The sequence below is a fragment of the Drosophila willistoni genome, unplaced genomic scaffold (genome assembly GCF_018902025.1).
Source record: "Drosophila willistoni isolate 14030-0811.24 unplaced genomic scaffold, UCI_dwil_1.1 Seg152, whole genome shotgun sequence".
NCBI lineage: Eukaryota > Metazoa > Arthropoda > Insecta > Diptera > Drosophilidae > Drosophila > Drosophila willistoni.
In genome coordinates, this window is record NW_025814113.1 from 77,753 (window position 1) to 85,746 (window position 7,994).

The 7,994-nt window shown below is 40.5% G+C and overlaps 1 long non-coding RNA gene across 2 annotated transcripts; it reads left to right on the forward strand.

The window, feature by feature from the left end:
- The first annotated feature begins 6,038 nt into the window (after positions 1 to 6,038).
- On the forward strand, positions 6,039 to 7,405 carry LOC124460911. 2 transcript variants are annotated; one of them, XR_006954843.1, is made up of 4 exons: positions 6,039 to 6,095; positions 6,158 to 6,888; positions 6,958 to 7,102; positions 7,170 to 7,405. It is a non-coding gene; the product is annotated as an uncharacterized LOC124460911 (long non-coding RNA). The 2 variants fall into 2 exon arrangements; XR_006954844.1 differs by lacking the exon at positions 6,039 to 6,095 and having other exon boundaries at positions 6,104 to 6,457; positions 6,524 to 6,888.
- The last annotated feature ends 589 nt before the right edge of the window (positions 7,406 to 7,994 follow it).

Below are 7,994 nucleotides of genomic sequence, written 5' to 3' on the forward strand. Positions count from 1 at the left end.
GTATTTAATGGATACCAAATGGCTGACCCTGACTTTAGAACTAACGCTTCAATCGACATTTTGCTGGGCAATGATTGCATTTGGTTAGTTCTCACCGGAGAGAAGTTATGCGATGGTCAAGGGCAACCTATTGCAGTTAACACCATATTTGGATGGGTAATCACATCGGTGTACACTTCAAGATTGCAAACATCATCTACGTCATTGCTGACTACGGTTAATATAGATGGACTACTGCAAAGATTTTGGGAACTAGAGGAAGTTCTATCACATACAACTGTAAACGAAGAGGATCAAAAGGTCGAAACGCACTTCCGGTGTACCCACAACCGCAACTCGAATGGAAGGTACATAGTCGATTTGCCCTTCAAGGAACAAAACCCACAATTTGCGGATACATTTCAAGGAGCGAGATCGCGCTTTCTCGCAGTCGAGCGTCGTCTAATGAAGGATGCCAGCTTGAAGTTAAAATATACTCAGTTTATGAGAGAGTATATCCAGCTGGGTCACATGAAGGAAGTAGCTGCAGACGAAGCCACAAACGTATATAAGAAGTCATTCTATTTGCCACACCATCCAGTCATAGGCGCCAAGATGCGGGTGGTGTTCGATGGATCATTTAAAGATCGGGATGAACGATCTCTTATCGACGCACTTCACATTGGCCCATGTATACAACGCAACCTCTTCAACGCTTGTCTGCGTTTTCGAATGCACAGATTCGTATTTTCTGCGGACATCGTCAAAATGTTCAGACAGATTTTAGTGGCCCCTGAACATCAGAATTTTCAACGAATCCTTTGGAGAGAAGACCCTGAGGAACCACTGAAGCATTACAACTTGACCACAGTCACCTATGGCACGGCATGTGCACCGTTTCTGGCAGTTAGAGTGCTGGAACAACTGGCAACTGATCACGAATACGAGTTTCCAAGGGCGGCTAGGATACTTTTGGATGATTTCTACGTCGATGACGTACTGACAGGAGCCATGAACGAACAAGAACTGCTCGACATTAAGGAAGAGCTGATACTCCTTATGTCACGGGCACAATTGGAGCTAAGCAAATGGGTCTCGAATAGTAAACGAATTTCCAGCAACGAGGGAAATGAAATCGATTTCTCAAAGATGGCAGCAAAGGTGCTTGGGCTGCATTGGCGTCCTGGAGAAGACGTCCTAACATATAAGGTTTCATTATGGGAACATGTGACTTGTACGAAACGACAAGTGCTGTCTGACACGGCACGCATCTTTGACCCACTCGGCATTTTGGCGCCAGTGGTGATCAAGTTTAAAATTCTGCTCCAAGAATTATGGCTGCTTAATCTGGATTGGGACTCGGAACTGCCAACGAAGCAAGCGCACTTATGGCAAACATTCAGAAAGGACATTTTCACGTTACGGAACCTGAAGATACCTCGATTTGTAGACAATCAACCCGATGACATCGAACTGCATGGATTTTAAGATGCTTCGTTAAAGGCTTACTCTGCTGTCATTTACAACCGTGTGACACACCTAGATGGAAGCATCGGAGTGGCACTCATTGCTGCTAAAACAAGAGTGTCACCATTAAAGCAGAAGTCGTTGCCACGATTGGAACTTTGCGGAGCTCTACTATTAGCTCGTTTATTCCAAGCAGTAAGGTCTGGTCTGCGCCAGAAGGATGTTAAGATACACGCATGGACCGATTCTACAATCGTTTTGTCATGGCTTTCGCATCAACCCTGTAAACTTAAAACATTTGTTGCCAACCGAACGGCAGAAATACTAGAGACCATACCACGTAGCGCTTGGAGACATGTCAGCACTAAAGAGAATCCTGCGGATTGTGCATCACGAGGCATGCTAGCGAGTGATTTAATTAACTTTGATCTATGGTGGAAGGGACCATCTTGGCTGCACGACTGTACACTATACTCAGAGACAATAAATAGACCACCAACTTGCTGCTCAATTCTCAAGCCAGCAGCAGAACTTGAGTTCAAAACCAAAGTCTGACAACCATTTCCACGGATATTGAGGATTCCCCATTTGAGGTACTACTCGGAAGGACACATCTGGATCAGACTGGTTCGAGTGGTTGCATATGTATTCCGCTTCGTTCATCCAATCAAATCAAGCAAGTCTAAATATTCAGGACCTCTAAAGTTCGATGAAGTTACCAGAGCAAGGAAGTTTTGCCTACGACATGCACAAAATCAATTCAATGACGATAGACAGCTGCTTTTGAGAAAGCAATCTTTGGAGCGACGATCAATTTTAAGCAAACTATCTCCCTTCGTTGACGAAGATGGAATTATTCGTGTGGGTGGACGTTTGGAAAGGTCGCAATTGCCTGCAGATGCCAAGCATCCAGTAGTTTTGCCGAAACAACATCGCCTTGTGGAATTGCTGCTGAAACATGAGCATAAGGTCAATCTTCATCCAGGAGTTTCAGCAGGAGTTTGTAATAATTCGCCAGAAATATTGGATCATTGGCGCACGAAATCTTATTCGACGTATCACACATGAGTGTTTAAACTGTTTTAGACAGCGCCATCACACAGCAAATCAGTTTATGGCCAATTTACGGAACCCCAGGAAGGAAAAGGGCCACATTTGCCTGTTTGTATGTATGGTTACTTCAGCTCTTCATCTGGAGCTGGCCACCGACACATTCTTGGCGGCATTAAAACGTTTTATGGCTCGTCGTGGGAAATGCTCCCAAATGTATAGCGATAACGGACGTAACTTTGTTGGCGCAAAACGTGCACTAGACGAAATGGTACAGCTTCTCGCTTCACGCGAGCACAATGATGTCGTTTCAAAAGCCCTTGCGGATCAAGGCATCAAATGGAATTTTATTCCTCCATATTCACCACACTGGGGTGGTAAGTGGGAGTCGGCAGTACGCTCGGTTAAGCTGCATTTGCGACGTGTAATAGGAACCAACGTCCTCACCTTTGAGCAGATGCACACACTGCTCTCGCAAATAGAATCTGTCGTTAATTCGCGACAATTGTGCACAGCATCGGATACTGAAATTGCCTACCTGTCACCGGCACATTTCTTAATTGGCAGAACATATACAGCAGTTCCTGAAGACAGCTATTTGCAGATTCCGACTAATCGATTGAGCTACTGGCAGCATGTTCAAGCAATGCTTCAAGGATTTTGGAAGCGTTGGCATCAAGAATACTTGACATCGCTACAACAGCGCCCGAAATGGACCACCAAGTTACCAAACATTTCGATCGGTAACCTTGTACTGATCAAGGACTCTAACGCGCCTCCATCGGCATGGCTCTTAGGACGGGTAACCCAGGTGTTCACAGGAGATGATGGCCTCGTCAGAGCGGTTCAGGTTCTCACCAAATCAGGAGAAGTCACTCGCCCTATCACAAAGATTGCAGCCCTACCGGGTTCAGAAACGGAATTTCAGGGGGGGGGGCGGGATGTTAAGGAACCAATTGTCATTTAACTTACATTGCTATACGCAGCAAGGCAAAGGCTCATGAATGATCTTGCACATCTCACAATGCTTTGTTTTTGTATTTTCTTTTAAGTTTTCTAGAATATACTGGCGCCAGTCTGGTATGCTCTGTCTCTGTCACTCTTTATAAACCTATATGACCTACGTAGTTACGTTATCTTCAATAGTTTGAAGATTTAAAGGTAATTTGAATGCTGAATGAGCCGTACGGCATTCTTCTAACAATGTGGCTGCTATTCCAGAAAAACCAACTGCAACCGATATGTTGGATCTCGCCAAGTTCTACTATCCTTGTATTTGTGCCACAGGTTACATGGGTTTGATGGAAAACATGTCGAAATTATTATAGCGAATAATGTGCGTATCTGACTTGCAGATGCTGAGATAATAGCTTCAGCGATTGTCGTATCCCAATGCGTATCGTTTTCTAATAAGTTAAATTCTTCACATGCAGCACGATATGTTGGGAACATTGCAGTGCTCGGTAGATGAGTTGTCTAAGTGGCCCAGTCATTTACTCAACTGAACAACGAGGATCCGGGTTCGAATCACAGGATAGTGTATGGATGTAGTTTTCCTCTAAGCCGAAGGCCTTAGTTGCCAGTGCTTGTAAAATATAGTTAGGTTGATAGTTTATAACTATATCCTATACTTTAATAATAATAATAATGTTGGGAACATTACACCATTAACAGTTCGTAGTGTCTCAAATGAAGTTGGCCCACGCACATTTACCAGCAACAACCGCAAATAGAAACATTCATAATTTTGAAAATTCTTGGATGAAGCATTCCAAGTATAATAACGTGACATCTCCGAGTGAAGCAATGTTCGTGCAAACTGATCGCTTGGGCAGATTGCCAAAAAACTGGTCTTTGTAGTTGCTGGATGTGTTTCAGCACGTGGCGTAGCATTCGAAGCCGTGAAATATACTCGTTGACCATTCTCCAGATGCAACGCCAAATGCATAACAGCAGCATGACGTTCGTGAATTGGAAATGCGAATATACGCCATATCGCTTCATTACAGTTGACATAACGACCAACTTGATAGTGTGAAATTTCATCGTTGGTATTTGAGGATTGCAATCCAAAAACCGCCATATCACTGCCATTCGTGACATATTTGCAAATATATTTTATGAACTTAACTGAATTGCAGTATTCAACGTTGCAATGTGTCTTGAACGTTTTAGAAATAAGTGGCGAAAATGGAAAATCCAACTGTTGTCGACAACGAAATCCATTCGTTTCATTTTTGTTGTGACAGTTCGACCGTTGTCATCTGGTGATCGACGCGGATACAGCGGATACCCATAGTTGCCAGTAACAGTCCCCGCCGTTAATTCCATGAATTAAGTCCATGAATCATATTAGTAGTAACAACATCAAGTAGGTCTGGATCGACTTCATGATCAGGAATCTCGCCACATATGATATCATCTATTTGGTCAAGCTGAATTCTTTCCACTAACCAAATAAGAATGTGCGCGTGCGGCAGTCCTCGCTTTTGCCATTCGATTGAATACATCCAGCATCGAGTATATCCAAAGACGCATTGTTTAACAATAAAGTTCATCAGGGACCGAATTTTTCGCCTAAGTATACGTGCTGTGATGTCGTGTCTATCATTTGATGTTTATACGGGAAGCAGCAATTAATAATGACGAACATATGCATCTTGTGCATATTCATGCATATGACGTGGGCTACCAATGTACGTCGCCGGCAGAATAGTTAATCGACCAATATTAGCTGCATTTCCTTCAGTACTAACTGCATCACGTAAATGGATGTACTCCTCAGAACACAGTTTACACAGTTTGGCTTGGTTTAACCTAATAAATGTTAAACGTTCCGTTTCTATTTTTACATACATTCAACGCAATACTGCTGAAACAATCGACGAAACCGCAGCAAATAGTTGTCAGCATTTTAACGAATCATCAAACGATATGCATAATAATTCATTGAGCTAACTTTCTTTGCAGTTTCTTCACCTGAAATTAAAAATTTGATAATTAACCATTTTAAAGACAAATAATACAGACATTAACCATTATTAAGATACTGATACTTTACCATTCAATGGATTTATCAATTTAATATTAAAATAATATCCATCTTGTCCTTGCCAAAACATTAGTGGGTATTGCAATGCGTCATATGATCGATGAATTTCAGATATTTGTTGTAGTTGCCCAGTATCGCGACGTGTAAGCACAATATCGCGTTTTTCCAATCGTTCTATTAATAAATATTTTTAAATATATTTGTAAAAATTTATTCTATTCTATTCTATTTTATTCGTGTTAGTTACACCACTTATAACTCGAGATCTGCTGAACCAATCTTCGTGGTTATTGATCCCTTCGGATTTGTTTCCTCCCGAATAGCAGAATACATCTTAAAAACAATAAGTATTTGTCGGAAAACCCCTTAAAACAGCCAATTTTTTCCCGTTATGAACGTTTTCTAACAGTCAATTCAAATAAAGTCAACTGTTGTTTTAATGTCATTGTAGTGCTCTGTAATATACAATGTGAAAACTAAAGGAAAAATTCGAATATTGTGTTTTGTGTAGTGACATAATAGAAATTCGAATATCGTGTTTTGTGCTGTTAGTAACCCATATTATCAAACCAAACCAATTAGCAATCTAATCATTATGCCACGTTCTAGATTATCCGATGAACAAGGAGAAATTATACGAGAAGAGCGCCGCTTTAGTATTCAACGAGGAAGGGCATTAATTCGTGCTTCTCAAACACAAGAGCACAGAGGACAGCCTATGAAACGGCTAGGTTAGAAAGGAGAAATCGTCGAGCCTATCGTACAGATGAGCATAGGAATAATCTTCAAAGTGCAAGAAGAAATGGTTCAAGAATAGATTTGAGTCGAGCAGACTTTCTATATGATTGCACCATCGACTACAGCTTGCATCGATTAGTTTGTGGCATTGTGGCTCATTGAAGTTTGCTGGTAAAACAACTGATTTGTGCCGCCTTAGTGGTAAAGTAAAATTGTTATTATTGGTCCCGCCAACAGTGCCATTGTGTTTCCTACTTTATGGCGAAATACTAGAAATATGACATTTTCTAGCGAACACTTCAAAATACAATGTCTGCTTCCAAGTGACTTCATTTGGGGCTGAAATTATCGAAGAACATGTTATAATCCAACATTTAAGGTAATTTTACGTTAAAAAAAAATTGTTTGTAAGATACAAGATCTGCAGTTGTGACCAGAGCAGATAAAAAACCTGCTAGAACACATGAACGCACATTTAATGATCCAACAATGGATGAAGTGGAAATGTTTATTGTTGGTGACGTTCATATGACGCGTTTCAATACCCGCTGAAGGTGACGATGAATATAACTTTAATATCAAAATGAAAAATTTATTGAATGGTAAGATCAATGGCGTTAACGTATTAGGTGTTCTAAAATACAATTTTTACCAAATTTGTTTTAGGATAGGAAACTACCAAGAAGGTTAGGTCGATGAAATACTACGCATACCGTTTGCTGATTGGTAAAATTTTTGACAATTATTACTTCAACAATATTGCGTTGACATGTCGAAACAATACGTAGTACCTTAATTTTATTCGGTTGAATCAAGGTAAATTGCGTGTAGAAGTGTATATTCAATGTTGGTCGAATGACTATTTTACCGGCGACATACACAGGTATTTTAAACTCCTTGAATGTGCAGGGTTAATGCTTAGAAATTTAAACCAACCAAAACTGTGCAGTGGAAAGCGTTTGTTAATAAGAAAACAGATGAGGAAAATCGTATTCCAAGGATCCCGATTCGTCTTTTCTTCGCCATGACGATCAACAAATCACAGGACCAATCCTTGACTAGTTGTGGCCTAAATCTAAAAAATTCATGTTTTCACCAAAAAACAAATGTCGTTTACGAAGGTGCTAAAATGAAAATTTCGTTTTACTTTTCAAATATAAATCAAAACAAAAATTTTTTTTTCATCTGTTAATCCCAAACGAAATATTAAGAAATATTAAAAGCAGTCAGGTGACGAAACGAGGTTCGCCGGGTTTGCTAGTGTACTTATAATAACACTGGACTACTTGTCGTGCGACTCAGTTGATAGTCTCTTTGAGAAATGATTTACGGCCTTTTTAACAAGCTCTCTCTCAACTTATGATTACATAATGATTACATAATTAATGATCCTATGCTATGCTCTCTCTACTACTACTAGAATGTTCGGCCACTACGTGTTTGTCTCTTCTCTTCTATCACTTTGGACTGCTCTCTCTCAATGCCATTTCCCACATTCGGCCCTACTGATTGTACATTCGATTCCGACCAGAATCAATATGGTAAGAACAAAGTGGTTTGCCACCCATGTCTATTGAAGTAAAATATTCCTCTCTTTTGCCAGCTTTTGCGTTAACAAAAATACACTCCACACAACTATGTACCACACGAATAACCTTATCTCTCAATTCGGGAATATAGTACGATTTCTCGATCAAATCTTGCGGTC